Raw genomic sequence first — 21,991 nt, forward strand, 5'->3', positions numbered from 1 at the left:
ATTTGTGTTCAGAAAACATCCTTCTTCTCTTTCTCACAGAACACTTGAGGAGAATATACACAAATGACATGAACTACAGTCTCACCAACATCCAGCTTGACACTTTCCCTCCTATCACTCCTCTTATTCACACTGGCAAGACTATCCTTAAGTTTATTGATTACTACTAGACCTACACCATTTTTTCCTATTAATTTGTTCCACTGTGCAAAATGTTCAGCCTCCACTCAATTCTCTTGCATTATTCCCATTCCATCTCATTACCTGCATACACAACACTCTTATTTTCCTCCTTCCCATCAAAGCTGCCAACTTTCTCCTTTCCCACCTTTAACCTTAAGCTTTTTCCCTTCCTTGTCTTCTTTTCCTTCTTTAGCCAAGTCTACCTTTCACCAACTAGCCCTTGCTCATTTCCCATGGGGTAAGGTGAGGTCCCTGAAAATCACCCGTTGGGTAAAATTTTCCTAACCTGATTTAAATGATTCCATAATTTTAGTTTGGGTAAAGTGTTATAGCCAGGTACTTTTCCTGACACTAACCCTCTGTATTTATGCCAGGTTGGGACTGACACCAAGGTGGTCTTAATCTACACTCCTTCAGATTAAGTGTTGCCTTTCAACCTCTATAAGAACAGCAAGATGGATGATAAAATATCTATTGTTTTCTGCCTGTGGCTACATCCTGAAGCCATTTGTTGGTGCCGTAGTATCACAGACTTGCTCTTTCAGTGACGTCACATCTTTCTGCACTTCTCAGTGTAAATCCTCTTCACATTAGGGTCACTAATTGTGAGATAGGTTCAAGTTTATGATCTGTGTGACTGGGAAAGGCAAAGAAGAAGAGAATTTAGAAATGAACTGAAGAAAAAGAGAATTGTAATTAAACATTTAGGCTGGTGGAGAAAACCAAAAGAGACAAAAATCACAGATGACCAAACACGCTAATCAATACTCAGAAAAACTAGCTAAGTTTCAAATTTACAACTCAGAATGAAAAGCTTAGAAACACTTTAAAAATGGTATAGGAATATTCAGAAACTGGAAATAGTGGTAACAACATCTCTGCAGGCTTTTTAAATCCTATGTCTGTTAAGAAGTGTGCCATTCTGTGTTCTACTGGTCACTTGTCAATATGGTCTCTTAATGTCACATGTTCACTTTATTTCTCCTTTATACATTTTTACTGTATAAATTAAAAACAAGTTTGGAGGTTTAATTTAATATATATTATTAATTTTGCATTCGGTGTTGAACATGTGGCCCTTTGTAAAATAAAATATTTAAACCTCACTAATGTTATGCTTTAATAAAAGGAAACTGCAGTGACTCTGTGTGACCTGTGATGATGTTTTTACAGAAATGTTATTTAGATAGAAAATGACTAAATGTGTTCAATGTCTTTATATCCTTACAGAAAGAATCGGATAAGCTACACTTGGTATTATAAATGTACCATGGACTATGGAAACCAGGAGGACTTCACTGAATTGTTGAGGCTCACAAAAATGAAGTCCATGTGGTCACAGACTGGACAAAGAAGACATTGAAGACAATGAGTGACTTTATAAAATGCTCCTCAAATAAAGTCAACTTAGTAATGAAATACGATGACACAAATGATAGATTTATTCATGTCTTTTCAGACTGTCTGGATGGGATATCTTCAATACGGTAAATAGACTGATATGTACATGGTGGTCTCAATGCTTTTTTACTCATTAGATCTCAGTGTTATCTTCCAAACATTCATCTCTAGTTGTATGACTTACAGCAGTGTTATTATTACCTATCATGTTCTCCCTCCAAATCTCATGTGTTGCTCTTCTGTTTATTTCATTCTGTCTCCTGTCAATTGTTTTCAAATTCTCATAATTTTCTTAAACACCCAGGGTAGCCTCCTTAACATTACTGTTTGTTCACTTCTAGGAAGACAAGTCAAATGTGTTAAATTTTTTCAACAACAAAAATTGTTGTAATGTGCACCTCAAATATATTAATACTACAGCAACAACATAATTACAGTAGGACAAGCAAGTCCAGTGTTCACTGCTGTACATGATATGTTCATGAATCGGAAGTCACCAGAAATATCACATTGATTTGGTCATATTGTGCCTTATGCATCAGATTCACTATTTGTGTCAAAGTCGGATTCAAGCAATGGTTCTATTTCAGCTTTGTTCAAAAATTGTCTTTATGTTTTCTCGGTTTATATTTTGTTTTTGGTTGAAGTTACAGTTCAGTTACCATTAACAGATTTTACAGCATGATGTTATTTTATCCACTTGAAGGTGGATTACCAAAGGTAATTTGGTAAATTGGGCTTAACACTATTAAGTGCACCATTACACAGCACCCTCAAGTCTGATTAGGAATTAACCTTAATAACACTGAATTTCAAACATGAGATTGAGTGATGCTTGGGGTTAATACCAAGGTAATTTAACTTCTTTCACAGACCATTTCCATAATCAAAAGGTTATTCAAGAAAAAGACAAAGCACAGTTGAGCAGGTTGGTGAGAAACACAACTAGCATCTCTTATTGAAATGAAACACACATTAAAGTATTGTAGGTAACAGAGATATAAGATACAGTGTGTGTAGTTCTGTTAGGGATTCTTCATTTTTATTTTCTTTATTTGTCTAGAATTTCCTCATTTTTATTTATCTTGTGTCTTAATAATTGTAGTTCTTCCTTTTACTTCATGAAAAGTTCTTCAAACTACCGTTTGCATAAAATGTGGTATTAAAATAAATGTTGCTTTTCTGTCCTAAAACTCCTTTTTCTTTTAGTTTTCCAGATGGCTTCAATGAAGATACATTTTGGGACATGTGTCATTTATTTAAGCAGTATGAAAAATGAAACAAGATGACAGTCTTCCATGCCTCATCTCTTTATTTGCACCCTTTCCAAAGACAGTGCCTTTGACAAACATCAAGAAAGTCAAAAGTTCAGTTTTCTGAGACGATATCGTCAGGACAATGTTACAGATCCACAGCAGAAAGAAGCATTACAAGAACTTTGGCAATTCATATCCAGCAGTCTTTGGGAGGCTGTAAGGTATGTTTTATTAATTATCAATAAACTCTGGGAGACTAAAATAAGATTGGACATCTCAGATGTGCAGGGATTGAGAAGATCACTTCAATATCTTCTCTGTCAGGGTGTTTTTCTCTTTGTTATTGACTTCTTTATTATTCTAGTGTGATCGTGGTTCATTTCTTTATTTTTTAACTTTAGAAATTTTTGCATATATAAAGTCTTCTGTTTCATCACTTCTGCTTTATTATTTGTTTTGTACACCTTACTGATCAGTTGTCTCCTCCCTTTTTCACTCTTTATGGAGATGGGAAAACATGTGAAACTCTTCCAGTTTTCTCCTGCCTTCTTTATTATCTTCATTTCTTATTGCTGTTTCTCATATCTCATCATCATGGGGTATTGATGGCCTCCTTACGATGGGCAGATGGACAGTGATCTATTCGTACTCCAGGTCAAAGGGAGCAAAGTCATGAGGTAGTAAGTGTACATGTTGATTTCACTAATTCATTTGTTTTGTTGGCTACTTGGATTAAAGAGTTTTGACTGAATTGAATCTTTACTAAACACAGACTTAGACTGCTGTAACATGTTTATGGTTAAAATTCAATTGTAAAAATTACATTGGGCTTCTTGTAGAAATATCTAATATTCAGCCAGATTGAGCTGTTCTTAGCAACTTGCACAACAATGCCCAGCCTCATGTGGCCACAGTGCGTAAACAAGTTTCTGGATGACGAAGGCATTGATACCACTGACTGGCCACAAGTCCCACAGCTCTCTTTGTGTAACAACATGTCTCCTGGTATCTCCTTCATGTTCTTGAGACCTTTGCAACTGCACATATGGAAGAGCCATGCTGGAGGAGCTGGACTACCTGTGCAACCAAAATTGGATGCTGGTACTGTCTCATGCTATCACTAATGACAAGGATACTAGCAAAACACAAAACTAGGGAAGAATCAATCAGCGATGGTCTGTGGCCACCATTCCATTTTTCTTTCTGTTGCCTCTCCAGTGCACCTGTTGTCACAGGTGAAGTTGATTGACAATCGCTTATGCTTCCTAACTGGACAGATTGAAATTCATTTTAACAATCTTTTGGTACATGGCCCGCTTATTGTTCCTTCAATTAAATGAAGACTGACAGTACCGTGAGATGAGAAACAGCCCGATGCCATGATTATTCCACCTCCAAACTACACTGCATGGTATGATGATTTTCAGGTGATGTAAAGTGACATTTCTCCTCAAACAATGGTGTGCAGTATGACAACAAACAAGTTCAACTTTGGTCTCATCTGACCAGACTATATTCTCCCATTATTTATCTCACTCTAGATGGAGGAATTAACACTGTTAAGATGAATATTCTTCCTAAGCTCCTTTTTAATTCAAAACATTCCAATATACATCAATAAATCATTTTTAAGCAATTAGATTCAACAATAACCTCATTTATTTGGAACTCAAAACATCCATGCATCAAAAGAGCGACCCTACAAAGACAGAAGGCAGAAGGTGGCATGGCTCTACCTAACTTCCAGTTTTATTACTGGGCAGCAAACATACAAGCTATAAAAGCCTGGACACAAATAGATGAACATACACAGGCCGGGTCTGCAATAGAAGTAAAATCCTGCAGTACTTCTTTATATTCCCTGCTCTGTGCTCCAATAAACGCAAGTTATCTGCAATATACTAATAACCCAATTGTGCTTCACTCACTGAATATAGAACCAATGTAGGAAGCATTTTAAGATGGAGAAGCTTTTATCGGTGGCACCTCTGCATGAGAACCAACTTTTTCTACCCTCTCAAACATATGCAAAATGTTTCCAGGACATGATCCAACCTGCGAACGTCTGCAATCAAGTCCCAGCCTCACTAGGTCACATGTTCTGGGCAGCGTACACCAAATTAACATCATTCTGGACCAAAATTTTTAATTACCTTTCAGACAGCCTTGGTGTCACAATCCCTCCTAACCCATTAACAGCTGTGTTTGATGTTCTTCCAGATGGATTTAAAGTGGAGAAGGACAAACAAACTGTGATTGCATTCACTACACTTTTGGCACCATGACTGATTTTGCTAAACTGGAAGAACCCAAACTCTCCTCTTTCAAGTCAGTGGGAAACCGATGTTTTATACTTTTGAAATTGGAAAAATCAAATACTCAGTTAAAGCATCGGTACAGATTTTTTTCAGAACATGGCAGGATCTAATCAGTAATATTTTAGAATAAGCTCTTAAAGCACAGAAGAAGCAATTATTTCTGTATTTCTTTTTCTTCTCCATTCATCTCTATTGGCTTATCAAACTTATTAATTTAGGTGTGTTTACAAGCCTTAGGTTTCACTCCGTTGGCCTTGCTCTCTCTCTCAGGGTGGGGGTTGACTTGTTCTCAATCCTACTTTTGTAAAATTGATTGATTTGTATGGAATGATTGCAATAAAATTAATAACATTTCAAAAAAAATATATATATATATATATATATTCTCCCATTATTTAATAGGTTTCTACAAACGAGCTTCAACATGCCATTTTTTCACTAATAGAGTCTTGTGGTATGAGCACACTTAGAGGTCATGCCGATTGAGTGCATTGCTTTTGTTTTCTCTGTAACAATTGTACCTGCTGCTTCCAAGTCTTTCTGAATCTCTTTCTGAGTGGTCATTTGCTCTTGGGCTACTCTTCTGACTATCCTTCTGACTCCCTGGTTAGAACTTTTGTGAGAAGCTCTTGGGTGTGGCCAGTTGATGGTGGAGTAATGTCTCCCTGTTTCCCTGTGTTATTCCACTTTATTACACATTATTATACATACCCTTATTTATAACTTTTAATGTTATGAATTCTTTATATTTGAGGATTTCTTGAGCTAATACCAATGTCTAGTGAGAATTTCATGTGAATAGTCTCATTGGAAATATATTTACTGAAAAATATTGTCACGTTCAATACTTATCTCCCCACTGTATTGCTAGCCACTTACTATATTCCTGTTCTGCCCAAATATCTCACCTTTGATGTCAAACTCAGTGGAACTTGGGCAGATTAGGTATTGTGTAATGCAGTTCCAGGATTTATGATGTGTGTATCACTCAAGGTAACTTGTTTGGCTTATCATTCAGTTGTCCCAGAATCTCATCCAGATACTTCTTAAAAGTTGTTCAGATTTCAGTTTCCCTTTCACTTACATTGACTCAGTAGAGTATTCCACATAATTATCTTCTTCTATAATACACTACCATGGCTGTTTGTTTGTCTGTCCAGGGTTTTAAATCACCTGTAGCTCGCAAAACCGTTTCACCTATCGACTTGAAATTTGGTACACATATACTACGTGGACGCCTACTATCCACTTTCGGGGTGATGATTTTTATTACTCTTTTTACTTTTCTTTTATTTTATTGTAGAATCAACTCTCGCAGAGCGCAGCAGGATGGCGTCGCGCGATGCGTATGGGCACCGTTCTCATTCCCTACCACCTTCGCTAATCATTCTTGAGGCAGAATGAACACTTAAGTGAAAAGTTAAAGAAAACATACTAAGTAATTGCAACACAAAAACTAACTTAATCAGTTTTAACGCCAAAAGATGTCAATGAAAGAAGAGAAACAGCGGGCCACTAGGGTGGAGAAAAGAGCTGCTCAGGAAGCAGCAAGCACATCAACCTCTGAAGAAACGAATGCTAGACAGTGTCACGCATGGGAGGCAGTTAAAGGGCTTGAGTGAAGGCAGTTCGAGGCATGCTGGGATGTGGCAGAGTACAATAACTCTTTTCTCCCTTCCCTGTATACCATTCCCGGGAAGTCCACCTGGCTCTATTGACATCACTTCCGGAACCAAGCCAATGGATGTCGACCTCACCAGCTCCGGCCCCTCTGATGTCACGTCCAGCTGTGATCCAATGATTAAAGACCACGTGCTCGATCCTTATGACCTCACTTCCTGTCTTCCCTTTAAAACCTGCCCCTTTTCCTTTTCCCTCAGTCTTGTTTTGGACTCCTTTGTATGCACTTCAGTGCTGGTTATTTTGATAAAACGACTTTTGCAGCCAGGATACTAGATTACACGGGTGGCTGCCCCAAACCTTTATCTGTCTATGTCTCGTTTTGTGACAGTGGCGTAGTCGGCAGGATGGAGAAGTCCCAGAAGAGAAGGGACAGGACCTGCAATACACCCAGGTGGGGCGTGCGGGGCCGAGTGTTCAGGTGGGGAGGGTGTCCCGTGGTTCGGCGAGACCCGGTGCGAGCTCCGCTCCCGGCACGCATAACTAGGCCACCTAGAGAGGCCAAGGGTGTGCAGGTGGGGCTCACAGAGTTGGGCTGCCCTGGAGGGGAGGCAAAGGGGCTCAGTATACTCTCTTGGGGAGAGTGCCTGCCTCCCTGTGAAACCAGAGCCCCATTTAGGGTGCCCCAGACTGGCAGGTGAGTGAAATAAAAATGGAGGTTGAACCCAGAGCGCCGACCAGCAAATCAAGCCTGGTCCTTCTGGGCAACAGTAGGGCAGTGGCTATGGCCATTTGAAAACAAGCCCTACCAAATAATAGAGCAGGTAGCTTGCTATCTGCTCCTGAAAGCGCTTCCCCATGGCTTCACCCAGCCGGTCTGGGGCAAGCAGTTTAAGAACATGTCAGAGCTCATAGAGCTTCTGGAGACACAGAGGGCGGCCTCACACTCTGGGGAGCGAACCGTCCTTATGTCAGAACTCAGCCGGGTACGCCCAAGACCTAGCCCCTCCCTGTACAACCCGGAGCTTGTATCTGCGTCCGCGGTGCGCAGGTGCAAGGAGGAATGCAGGTGGAGGCGAGGAGGGTTGGTGTGCTCTGATTAATCCGTTGGCGGTCCCACATACTGGCGTGGTGATCGCCAACGGACACAAGACCACCGTGTTGTTTGATTCCGGCAACACCATTTCCATTGTTGCCCGCCGCTTTGTGCTACCGCAACAGTGGCTAAAATTTAAGACCGTATAACCTGTGTCCATGGAGAAATCCGCTGGTACAGGTCCATCGTTTGTGTCATCAGTTACGGAGGATCAGTTCGCAAACTCACCGTAGCGGTCCTTCCTGATCCTCCACACCTGGTGATACTAGGGCGGGACTGGTCTAAAATTAAAAGCGGTGAGACACATACCACTCCCGGATTAATTTGGGCCTCGTTATGGACGGAGATGAACCGTCTCAAGCTGCCTCCATGCCGTGTAATCAGCCGGCAGAGAGAGACGAAGCGGCCGTCCTGGGTGACGTGGCAACTCCCGGGCCGTTGCATGCTGACACGTCATCCACCAACGCCACGGCGGAGCGGGAGGAAACCACGCCCATTGAGGTCGACGCTGACCCTCTCTCCATGTTGCGGTTCCAATTTAAAGAAACACCAGCTTCTTTTAGAAGGGAGCAATGGAATGACGACTCTCTGAAGTTTGCAAAAATGCAGTGGTCCTTGTCAATGGCCAGCGCACTGATCAGTCGATGCCACAGGGCCCCTCACTTTGTATTAGACAACGACCTTCTTTACCGTGTAGCAATGCATGACGGGCAGGAGAGAAAGCTGCTGCTAATTCCGTACCTTCCGGCGCAGGTCTCTGAGCTAGCACATGCCCACCTCCTAGGTGGCCACTTGGGCACCGAGAAAACTCTGGAGCAGATCAAGCTCCATTTCTACTGGCTGGGAATCAATGAGGCAGGTTTGTCGCTTTTGCACTTCCTGCCGGAGTGTCAACTGCGACAAATTCCTAGGAGGGACCGTGCTCCTCTCGTTCCTATTCCCCTGATTGATGTTCCCTTCCACAGAATCGGGTCGACTTGGTTGGACCCCTAGAGCCCTCAGCCCGAAGACACAAGTACATTTTTGTCCTCATGGATTATGCTACACGATACCCCGAAGCTGTTCCATTGCGCTCAGCTACCTCCAAAGCCATAACATGGGAATTACTAGGGTCTTTCGCGGCGTGGGGATCCCCAAGGAAGTCTTGACAGACCAGGGGACCCCTTTCACCTCGGAGACGTTCAAGGAGACTGCCAGATTACTGAAAATAAAGCATTTAAAGACCTCGTGTATCATCCTCAAACCGACGGATTAGTAGAGAGGTTTAATCAAACTCTCAAGCAAATGCTGTGTAAGGTGGTCAGCGAGGATGGAAGGAACTGGGATCAGCTCCTCCCCCTCGTCCTTTTTGCCTATCGGGAAGTCCCACAAGCCTCCACGGGTTCTCCCCTTTGAACTACTGTATGGGCAACAACCTCGGGCATATTAGATATTTTGAAAGAAGGCTGGGAAGAAGAGGCTCTTCCCTCACAAACATATTAGAGTATATCGCAGTTACGCGATAGATTTGGAAAGATTCAGCCTGTCCTTAAAAGTCACATGGAAGAGGCTCAAGCAGCACAGGCCCGTATTACAACCACGGCACGCCACTTCGGGAGTTCCACCCGGAGATCGGGTCATGGTCCTAGTGCCTACCACCCACTCTAAGTTGCTTGCCCAGTGGCAGAGCCCCAACGAAGTTAAGGAGAGGAAGAGACTGGTCGACTATTTGGTGAGTCAACCCAATCGCCGGCCAAAGGAGCGGGGTTTATCATGTGAACCTGCTGAAACCGTGGAAGGACAGGGACACCAATCCCTCCTCCGCCAGCCCCGCCACTCTTCGCCACACACACGACCTTAACTTCGGTACGGACTTAAGTCCCAGACAACGGCAGGAGCTGGAAACAGTTATCCGGGCCGTTCGGGAGGTAGTCAGTGAGAACCCCGGAAGGACCTCTCTGATTGAGCACAACATCGTGACAGAGCCCGGGTTGTTGTCCGAGAACGCCCTATCGTCTTCCCGAGGCAAAAAGGCTGAAGTGGAACTTGAGATCAAGCGCATGCTGGAACTAGGTGTGATTGAGAAAGTTATAGTCCCTGGTCCAGCCCCATTGTGCTCGCCGGTAAGCCTGACGGAGTTGGAGGTTCTGCAATGACTTCCGCCAGCTTAATCAAGTCTCCCAATTTGATGCCTATCCAATGCCACGTGGACAAACTCCTCGAGAGGCTTGGACAGGCTCAATATCTGACCACACTTGACATGACAAAAGGGTACTGGCAGGGTCCTTTAACGGACTCGCAAGGAAAAACGCGCTTAGTACCCCTAGCAGACACTGGCAGTATCGTGTCCTTCCATTTGGGTTACACGGGGCTCCAGCAACCTTCCAGCATCTGGTGGACAAAGTGCTTCGCCTCATAACTCATACAGTGCTGCCTACCTGGATGACGTGGTCATCTATTCCAGCACATGGAAGGAACACCTACAGCATGTCCAAGCGGTATTACGGACACTTGGTGAGGCGGGTTCGGATTAATCCCAAAAAATGCTTCTTTGGATTAAGCAAGGCCAAATATTTAGGCTACCTGGTGGGTCGGGGTACCGTAAGGCCACAGTGCTCCAAAGTTGATGCCATTTTGAAATGGCCCGTCCCGCGAACCAAGCGGCAGGTCCAAGCCTTTCTCAGGTTAGCCGGGTACTACCGCCGGTTTGTACCCCAGTTCTCGGAGAGAGCGGCGCCTTGACTGATTTAACAAAGAAGAGGGCCCCAAACATTTGGTATGGACTGAGAAGACAGGTGCTGCATTTGGTGACTTAAAGCAGGCCCTTACGTCCGCACCTATTTTGATGGCACCTAACTTTTCTTTGCCTTTCATCCTCCAGACGGACGCTTCAGACACAGGCCTGGGCCGTGCTGAGCCAAAGTCGATGGTGTGGAACACCCCATCATGTTCCTGAGCCGGAAACTATTGGACCGGGAGACCAGGTATGCAGCGGTGGAAAGGAGGCTTTGGCGATTAAATGGGCGATTACTCAGCTTGAGGTACTACCTGTTGGGCCGGGAATTCACCCTTGTCACAGACCATGCACCTCTACAGTGGATGGCCCTGCACAAGGAGTCGAATCCGCTGGTCACCCGGTGGTTTCTTGACCTACAGCCGCATAAGTTTTCGCCGCTCATCGCCGGGCACTCTCCATGCCAACGCTGATGCTCTTCTCGGTTCACAACCTCTCGGTTAGGTCGCCTGACCCACGGGACTGGGCTAAGGAGGGGGCCTTGTCACACACGTGCATGGGAAGCAGCTAAAGGGCCTGAGTGAAGGCAGTTCGAGGCATGCCGGGATGTGGCAGAGTACACTGACTCTTTTTCTCCCTTCCCTGTAGACCATTCCCGGGGGAGTCCACCTGGCTCTATTGACATCACTTCCGGGACCGAGCCAATGGAAGTCGACCTCACCAGCTCCGGCCCCTCTGATGTCACGTCCGGCTGTGATCCAATGGTTGAAGACCACGTGCTCGATCCTTATGACCTCACTTCCTGTCTTCCCCTTTAAAACCTGCCCCTTTTCCCTTTTCCCTCAGTCTTGTTCTGGACTCCTTTGTATGCACGTCAGTGCTGGTTATTTTGAAAAAAAGACTTTTGCAGCCAGGATACCAGATTACACGGGTGGCTGCCCCAAACCTTTATCTGTCTATGTCTCGTTTTTGTGACAACAGTGACAGAGAAAGAGGATGAAAACTAGGAATGCTCAAGTCAAGTGGATTCACTGCACGTTATTGTGCAGTACACCTTTACTGGTAAAGAATAAATGTGTAAAAGAGTGCTTAAGGTTTTAGTCTTAAATACACCTTCTCTAAAGGCCAGGTTATACTTGACACTCGGAACACTTATGTGCATACATCCTGGCCTCCATTTGTTCCCAGTGCTCTTCTGACATGTCTGCTGAGTATGTCATCAGAAATTAATGTGATGCATCCATGAGTTGCAGTACCAGCAAAAATATGGGGGTGGAGTGTGTTCAAGTTCGTACATGACATCAGCATTATTGTTTACTATCAATATCTCCATAATGACAGATTTGCCTATCAAAACAGCTGGTACTACCAGCTCTTTGAATGTGGATGTGGAAATTGCAAGACAAAATGGAAGCAAATATGAGACAGATACCTCTGTTAAAAGTGGAAAATGTCAGGGAAAAGAAGTGGGGAAGCAAATCAAACATAAATGCTAATGTGAAAATACAGTATTCCTGGTGCTTTTCTTCATCCATTTGTCACATAAGCAATACAAGTGTGGCATATTCCCCATCATAATGACGCAATACATTTAAAGGTCTCACATATCATTCAAACAGTAAATGTAGGAAGGATCTGGGATTGAACCCGCAACCTCTTGACTATGAGACAGCAGTTCTTATCTCTGCACCAGCCAAGTCTGCTTTGTACCCGAACAACATTTATTTTTCTTTGGTTATATTCTTGAATAAAAGCACACTGGTATTGTTTATATGTGTACCTTTTGTGAAAGTGTTTATTTAATATTTGAACTTCAGTCTTCACAATTTATACACTTCACATCAACATTTTGTCATTAATAATGTATTTTGAAAAAATTTTCTGTTTTAGTTATATGTTCAACATTTCTTGCTTCGCATTTCCTTTCATCCTACACTTACACAGATCGTTGTAGACACGAACACACATGAAATGCATGTATTCCAAATAACGATATATTATTTACCCTCTACAATAACAGACACCTCACACCACGATAAGGAAACTTGAAATGGGACAACTTTGGGCTGGGTGTGGGGGGGGTTGAGCTTTGGCAGTTTAATAGCAGGCTGCTTGCTGTCAGTGCCAATTGACACATTTGCTAAACAAAGACTCTAATGAAAAGGTGTGAAGGTGGCCTAGCATTATGACTTTTTCACAGGCTTCAGGGATTCTAGTGTTAATTGAAAATAGTTTTTGTTTACATTCATGAAAACAATAAAAATAATAATTATGTTTACATCACATTAGATTTACATAAAAAGTTAATAAGAAATATGATTAAAATTTTTAAAAGTTATGAGTCATGTATGCCATATTCTTCTAAATCAATTTTAAGTGAAAATTAAAATCTAATATTTTAAACATATATGTAAAAAATAGCAATACATATTCTATACTGCACTATGCTATGCGTTAATTGGCTTAAATAGAACTTCCTAGTTTTTGTCACTTATTATTATAAATAATGGGCCACCAAAAGAAAAAAATACTAATAATTACACGATTTATTTATATAGCACTTTTCCTATGTTCAAAGCACTTTACAAAATTCAGAAAGAACAACAGGACCAATACAACACTGGCTACAAAATATCTCACTGAATAAAGATAAATACAGGATATGCAAAGCATTCAAAAAGAATAAAAGACAATAATTCAGACTAAAATACAACATCTAATACTACAAATAAATCTTGAACAAATAGCATAATTTGTGATACAAACATAAATCCTGAGCACAAGGACAGACACAGAGGGTAATTTGAAAGAAGAGGTAGAATGTCAGGTCTCTTTAATGTTTTCTTAAACAAATAAGTTTAAAAAGTGAATGAAGTCAAGCTGATGTCATTAATTTCAATAGGTCATTACAAAGTTTGGGCGCTATACAACTGAAGGCCCTGCTGTCACAGGTTAATAATTCTTTGCATTTATATAGCACTTTTCTCACTACTGAAAGTGCTCAGCAATTGCAGGTTAAGGGCGTTGGCTCAAGGGCCCAACAGAGCAGGGTCCCTTTTGGCAGTTACGGATTCGAACCAGCAACCTTCTGAATGCCAGTGCAGATCCCTAACCTCAGAGCCACCACTCACAGGTTAGTGAAGGGCACAACAAAATGACCAAAATCATAGGACCTTAGTGGGCTAACAGAAGTATAGTAATGGAGAAGGTTGCTGACGTAGTCTGGTGTGAAGCCATTTAAAGATTTGTAATTTATTAATAGAATTTCATACTCGATCCTGTAAGACATCTGGAGCAGTGAAGATACAGCAGGAAGGCAGTGATGTGCTCGTTGTTGGTGGTCCTTGTCAGGATTCTCACAGCAGAGTTTAAAATCAACTGGAGCTGTGATATACGATTAGAAGGGACCTCTGCCAATAATTGAGGTGGGAAGTGATAAAATCAGGGACAACTTTCTCTGCATTAGAAAAGAAAGGAATGAGCAAACATAAGAAATGTGACACAGGTGGAAGTGCAAAAGTTTCTTAATGTTTACATGGGTGAAATAAGAAAAGGAGGAATCAAAGTGACACTGAGATTTTTGCAGTAAAAGTAGGTCTGATGAGATCATCAGACCTACTTTTACTCATAATTAAAGAGTTCTGTTCCATTCAGGTTTTAATTTAATTTTAATTTCATTTCATTGACGCAAGTTGTATGCTGAGAAAGCTGTGATGATGAACTGTCACTTTTAACACTGAAATAGATCTGAGCATCATCTGCAGAAAAACGATAACCTAGACTAAAGCTACGAATAACATGGCCAAGAGGAAGCATAGAGATAAAGAAGAGCGGACGATGCCATTCCATCAACAGGGAAGTCAAATGGAGGAACTCCACATAACACATAAGCTGCATTTTAATTTAAGACAAACAGGGACAGTAGCTCCTCAAGAGGAAGGTAACAATGCTCAGAATTATAAGGAAAAAATAAGCCACAGCTCCCATCTCAACTGTTGGCCACACAGAATAGGCCAGTGAAAACATTAAAGTTTGTCTGAACAGATGACACATCCTTGGTGTACAATGTGATCTGGAGAAGTACATTACACAGGGATAGAAGATTTCATGACCAGAAATGATAATGGACTTCAATGCTACAAAAGGAGGAGTGGAGAATTTAGAAAAGCGGATGACTTGCTACAGCAGCAAAAGAAAAACTTTACGTTTGATGCTGGCCTCAGGCAATTTTTTCAACATATTGAACATCTCAGAAAATAATACTTTGTCACTTGGACAACCTTGAACCAAGACTGGAAAAGGTAGATGTGTCATAGGAGACAGATCCTCCTTGAGGAGCAGGGTAAACCATTGGTGATGCCTCGCATGCAACTGGGACAACATGTGCGTAAGACCCCAGCATGTGCTGCCATTGTGAAGATTCAAAAGGAAGATGCTAGTGCCCCACCAGTCCATTCCACAAAAGAGCCAATGACAGTACCTGTAGTAAGCATGTAAGATGAATGTGTTTATGTGTCTCACTCTCTTATTTTAATAATACATATGTACCAATAATGTAATCATAAGTTGAGGTTCAAAACAATTATCTTCATGCTTTTCAAAGAGAAAGTAAAATATGATGTTTGTAAACTACTGCATTTGTGAGGGGCTATCCAAAACTATCATTGAGTGTATTTGAGTAATGTGTGTAGTGACTTATAAAACCACAACATTACATTAAAATAGTACCGAAAAAAGTACTATTGCACAACACCGTCTACGTAATGTCCAAGACCTCAAATCTCTCACTACTATACAAAAAATGTTTTCCCTCCTGGACAACCCTCAAAAACAGCAAATTGTTTCCAAAAGGAGTAATTTCTTTACTTATATTTGTTCTGTTATGAAATATTTCTAGAAATTCTTTTAAAAAGCCTTTAGGTAACACTAATTAAGCTTTAAAAATATTATGTCATAAATAAAGATTCTGCACAAAGCAAAAAGAGTTGGGGAATGACCCATTATAATGTCCCTGGATGTAGTAAATAAAGCTTGCAAAACTGATAAAAAACAAAAGCATTTGTTAAATTGTGACAGTGATGGCGTTTATAAACAAAAATATGCTGACAGACATGATGTGGCAGGAGATGACATCATAACGGGTGGAGAGAAGTGACATTATCATTGTGCGACGGAAATGATGTCATCTTCATTGAGACAGAAGTGACGTCATCATTGAGAGCCGGAAGTGACAGTATCATCTGGTGTTGGAAGAGGAAGTGACGTTTGGCCCATCTTGGGAACCCGGAAGTTTGTGTGGAAAGTAAGTGGAGTTATTATTCTTCTTTGGTCTGATGAAAAGAGAGAGGTGTTAGTACCATAAAGTAAATCAACCCTTCACTTTTCAATGTTTCACTCACCTTAGGGCTTGTTGACTGCCTCCTAAGCGACGTGTGTGACAACTAACTTATGTAACAAGAACTAATATCAATATTTCAAAATGAGCAGCTGTTGTGATGTGAGATTTTGCACATTACTTGATAAATATTTTGTATGTCTTCATTTGTAACTTAGCAAAGCAAAGTAATATTAGTGTTACATTAGTGAGAAGCATTCATTTTACCCCTGCCTTTTAGGAATCGGTCTCTTTGAATTTTACGACAGAGTTGGGGAAGTGCCTTAAAACAAGTCTGGCTAATGTTTCTCTGAAGTCTCTCAATTCCACAGGAAAGTCAGGCTGTTTAACTGTCAAGCTTTACCTTAACACATGGTTTGGAGGGCAGGTGTGAAGGTGTTCTATCGCCGCTTTGGTCTCGAGTATGGCTGTTAGGAACTGGCTTGTATCAGAAGCCTTTAAGTACCATGACGTCCTATTGGCTCTAGGGGTTGGACAGAGAATCTATAAATTTGCTCACTCCCTCCTCTCTCTCTCTTACCAAACTGATGCATGAACTGAAAAGGACAACACAATGAAGAGCACAGCTTGGCAGCCATATTGAGACAGAATAAAGCTGACCACAAATAATGCCTTAACTAGAGACATTTTAAGCAACTAACAAGTCTGTGTGCCGCCTGAAACTACACATCACCATTTAATCAGGTTGTATGGTTGCCAATATTCAAATGTACTTTGCATATTGTTATTATTTATGAATATTATCAATAATACATTGTTTAAATTGTAACTTAACTCCTGCTTGTCTTTTACTACATCTAATTGCCTGAGGTTATAGATATAGAAGGAATTTGGGAGAAGTTATATACAATAATACCTTATAAACAGTGGTCTGGGAGATTTGAGGCGTTCTGACAAAGGCTACATATTAATAATACAAAGGGGAAAGGAGAGTAATATATTACTCTACCAAGACTAAACAGCAGCAAACACAAAAAGAGACTTGTAGTTAATTTTTTCATTTTCAAATATACACACCATCAAAAGAAAGCAGAAAGCAGAAAATCAAAGCATTGTAAACTGCAATTAACAGATCACTAATGCACAATAAAATACAATTAACATAATTAATGTAGCAACAAACAGACAACAAAATGATAAATGGATAAAAAAAGATTCATTAAATATGAAGTTTACTTTAAGATTAATTTTATCCTGACATTCTTGAGTAAAAAGTTCCATACCATCCCTAAACTGAAAAATAAACAAAAAGGGTTCTTTTGCCAAAATTACATCTTCAGTACTGACTGCATTGTCTATGTTGGCACATCCATTTTACTGCAGTGTGGAAGACCTTTTTATCAGTGACTCCTTACGATAGGACAACAAAGAGAATCATATACAATAACACATGTATTTCAAGATGGCTACTTAAAATTGTTAGATATTACATACATACCTCCTCACTACTCTGGGTCTCATTCACACTTCTGTCTATTGCCAATTTAGTGAAGGCCTCTGTCCTGTAAGAAACACTCAAATGTTAGCCACTCACTAAGAGAGAGAGAGAAATATACCTTCCAACAGCAAAATTCTCTAATAGAATAATGCACCACCACCTCCTGATCAAGCGTAAATCACACTGCCACGGAGATGGAAAAACAAAGAACATTAAAACCAAAAACAAACCAGCGTTAACAAATAATCTGAGACATCAGCGAAATAGCACATTCAAGACGAGGTGCAGAGCATACTGTGGAGTACACAAAACATTTCAAATTAATATCATTTAATCTGTTTACATAAAGTACAGTACACAATCTACTTATCCTTATAAAGCTAACCTTGTTTTTAATTGGTATCCATGTATCTGAAGATATTCTTTTGTCATCTCACGATAACAAAATCAAACAAACAAGTCTTACACATAAAAATGTAAATATCGAATATGTGAGGATAATTAGTACAGTATGAAAATCTGCCTTAAAGTCTCTATGTTTTGTTTATCATTGTTAGCAAATAACTTAAATTTTTAGAATGTACACTTGAATTAATAAAAATTAGTTAATTTGCAATGCTTGGAAACTCAAGTTAAATAAACAATATACCGTATTTTTCGCTCCATAAGACACATTTTTTTCCCCAAAAGAAGGGTGGAAATGTCTGTGCGTCTTATGGAGCAAATATTGCGTCACAGACCGTGATGTATATTACCTGACAAAGTCAACATCCAGGGGTAGAGGGCGACAATCAGCTGTTAATGGCAACAAAACTCACTATTACATCACAGGCATGCCCTCTCTGCTTGGGGAATGTTAGACTCATTGACTCGACATCTAATCTGTGTGTGTGTGTGAGTTACAAAATGTAAACAAAGGCAAGATGGCATCGACATCTCATGAGGAAGCGAAGCGAGTGCAGAAAACAAAATACTCAGCAGACGATGTTTTCATGTATTATCACTGAGTTGGACTCTGATTTTCAGAATCTGATTTTGTTAAGAGTGATCGGGAGATCGAGCAGGAGAGTGAGGAGCAGGCATCAGCTGACCGGACACTAGCCGATGCCACCCCAGCTGAGCTCATTCGTGCAGCCAATGCACCTACAGCAAGTTTCGTATGGCAGGAATACCCAGACATTGATCCATGGGAGCCAAACTGGCTACCGGACTTCACAAGACAGCATGGCTTGCTGTTGGACACAACAGATTACCAAGCTGGACTACTTCAGGCTGTTCTTTCCTGATGCTGCCTTTCAGCTACTGTCAGACTAGACAAACAGGTATGCAGAGCAATTTTTTGAATCGCATTCGTTTTGAAATGTAAACCTACAACAAAAGACGAGATGAAGGATGTTGTGGCATTACAAATAGTGATGGGACTAGACTGGCAATATAACTTCAGGGAGCATTGGTCCAAACGTGCTTTGTCCTCTGGTCTCTTTGGACAGGTTATGCCGTGATGATAGGTATGTGCTCCTGCAAAGTGATTGTGAGCCACTGCGCTCATAAATTCTGACACTGGAGATGAGGAGTTCTTGTAGTTTCCAAAAACTAGAAGAGTGCTTGAACCTTGTGGCAGATGCCTGGGGCAACGACCGGCCGGGACACCTTGGAGGACGGAAGAGGGCATACGCCCACCTCAGACCCGTGGGGCGGCCCTCTGGTTGCTATGGTCACCACCATGGGGCCCCAGTGCCATGGAGACCCTGGACCTCAGCACTTCTGCCACACCCGGAAGTGCTGGGGAAGAAAGAGGGACACCCGGAGTGCTTCGGGGATGCAGCCGGCACTTCCGCCACACTGGGGTGTGTTGGTAGGAGGTTGCGGAACACACCTGGAGCACATCCGGGTGATTATAAAGGGCTTCCTCCCTTCATTCAGGAGGGAGTCGAGTGAGGAGAGGACTAAGCAGGAGAAGAGAGTGGAGGCGGTCTGAAGACGGAGGCAAAGTGTGTGAGAGGCCTGGACTTGGGGTAAAGTGGGTTGTGTGGCACTTGAACTTTGTATATAGTACTATAAATAAGCGTGTGGTGGTGTTTACGACATGTCTGCCTGTCTGTGTCCGGGGCTTAGTCCCAACCTTAAAGTTTCTCCTCATTTGTTAATGACAATGATGATTATTCTTAATACCGCTGTTGACTTTACATGGTTGAAATATTATTCTGCTATATTTTATTAAATATATTAGTACAACATTTGGTTCAGAATATTTTTTTCTTGTTTTCCTTCTCTAAACCTAGGTGCATCTTATGGTCAGGTGCGTCTTATGGAGCGTAAAATACAGTAATATAAAATTTATTGTTTTATATTGTGGCACACGGCTGGGGTGGTACCCACCCGGGATGCCCATGAGGACCAGAGGAGGACTTGCGCCTCCTCCAGACCACGAGGCGACCGCCCTGGTTGCACTGGGGACCACGGGTGCAGAGCTCAACCCTGTAGGGGCCCATGGTCACCGCCAGGGTTCCCCGGTGCCTGGAGAGCCCTGACCTCAGCACTTCCGCCACACCAGGAAGTGCTGGAGGGAAGAAGACTGGGGACACCGGAGGGCTTCTGGGTGCGCAGCTGGCATTTCCGCCACACAGGGAGTGTCCACGGAGGAGTGTCAGAAGGCACCTGAAGCCCATCCAGGCTTGTATAAAAGGGGCCGCCTCCCTTCATTCGATGACTGGAGTCAGGAGGAAGTGGACGGGAGTCTTGCGAGAGGAGTGGAAGCGGCCTAAAGAAAGGCACTGGAGAGAGGCCTGGACTTTGGGGATTGGTGCAGAGGCACTGGGTTTGTGCAGAACTGAAACTGTAAATAGTGTAAATATATATGTGTGTGTTGAGTGAACAAACGTTGTCTGTCTGTCTGTGTCCGGGACTCGTTCCACAATATATTATGTATATACACACATACAGTGGGAATCAAAATAAGAGAATAATTTATAAACACTTGTTTTACCAGAAATATTGTTAATGTTGCTCAAAATTTGAAGGACTATTAGCTGTGAATATATCATTGTTGTATTACTTACAAATTAATTAAGGCACTTCAACAAAAACTTCATTTTGTGGAAAACACTGATCAAAATTAGAGAACAGTAACCATTCTAGCAGAAAAGAAGATTACAACAAAAATTTCTGGAGGGCTACATACAGCTTTCAATTATTAGTTCAAGGTGTAGTGATTTTCCAAGTCACTTCTAAATATTTTAGTCTGGTAGTAGAGGCTGTGATTATGTAGTGTTGGCCTGCAGCCTGATCCACATCTGTGGATAGCGAAACCTAAAACATATAACAGTCTTAATAGTTATATTGCAGAATAGTTTGTTAAATGTACTGTGTATGTCCAAGTACTGCACATGTATTAAAAATCAACTCTCAAATGAACTCACCTTCATGGAGAAAATGCCTTCTTAAAATGACTCTTCAGATCTTGGTTTTAATGTGTCCAGTCTGGAGGGCTTGAAGACAGCCAGGATAACAGAACCAGATGAAACATCTGTTGCATTGACTCAATGGTGGTATTGACTCTCCAAATAAATTGTTATGTGTTTCTATAAAAATGACAAAAGCAAGATGGCTTTAGCAAGTTCAAATTCTATATCTAAAATAATAGCTCAATATGCTCATTAAAACTGTATTGTCACAAAGCAGCTTAAATATTTACAGGCCATAAACAGAGAAAAAATCTTGGTGTCAGTACCATATTATTATTGAACAAAATAATAAAATGTTTTGTTTTGCAAAATTAAAAATAATAGCAACTTTTAAAGAGAAGACAGAGGACAAATAGAAATGTAGATTGATTGTAAATGTGACTTACAGGCCTGACTAAACAAATATATTTTTTATCCTCAATTTAAAAGCCTACAGACTGTGGGAATCTCTTGCCTCTACAGGAGAATTATTCCTAAAATAAGCTACTTTACAAGCTACTTCTTTATTTCCAGCTGCAGCTTTTTTATTCTAGAGAGAACAAGATATCCCACTCCCTGGAAGAGTGATTGAAAGTAATTAAAATGTCACTCAAATATTGAGTTCTTTAACCATGCAAAGTGATTCAGGGGATCACCAGTACCTAATAATCCAGTAAAAATAATACAACATTTGCAGAAAGCTAATGTAAAGAAAACAAATCAGGGTGATATACTGTATACTGTTCATATTTCCCAACTCTTGTAAGCACTTCAGCCACTGCATTCTAAACTATATTAAGTCTGTTATCAGCCACAAAATGGTCTGCCAAGAAATAATAAATGCATGGATATGTTTTTAGCATCATGGACTGCTGATATAATCTAAGTTTTGTGATATTTTATAAGTAAAATGAAGGCTACTCTAGATATATTTTAAATATCAATATCAAATTAAATATTACAATCTATAGATAAACCCTAGTTTACGATGATTAGTATATTGGGAGTGATTGGGATGCCATCAGCAGAAATGTTACATTCAGATCGTCTTTTTAGCAGCTTTCAAACCAATGACTAGCACTTATCTTTCATTAGAATTCAACAAATGAAAGTTTTAAAGAATCTAAT

The 21,991-nt window shown here is 41.1% G+C and overlaps 1 long non-coding RNA gene across 1 annotated transcript in view; it reads left to right on the forward strand.

Annotated features, from left to right (window-relative positions):
• The window catches only part of LOC120522464, a 125,586-nt gene that overhangs the window by 13,222 nt on the left and 90,373 nt on the right, over positions 1 to 21,991 (forward strand). The window contains exons 3-4 of the long non-coding RNA XR_005632391.1: positions 1,414 to 1,670; positions 2,794 to 3,061. This is a non-coding gene — a long non-coding RNA (uncharacterized LOC120522464). The remainder of the gene's footprint in view (positions 1 to 1,413; positions 1,671 to 2,793; positions 3,062 to 21,991) is intronic.

The sequence above is a fragment of the Polypterus senegalus genome, unplaced genomic scaffold, assembly GCF_016835505.1.
Source record: "Polypterus senegalus isolate Bchr_013 unplaced genomic scaffold, ASM1683550v1 scaffold_4960, whole genome shotgun sequence".
Classification (NCBI taxonomy): Eukaryota; Metazoa; Chordata; class Cladistia; order Polypteriformes; family Polypteridae; genus Polypterus; species Polypterus senegalus.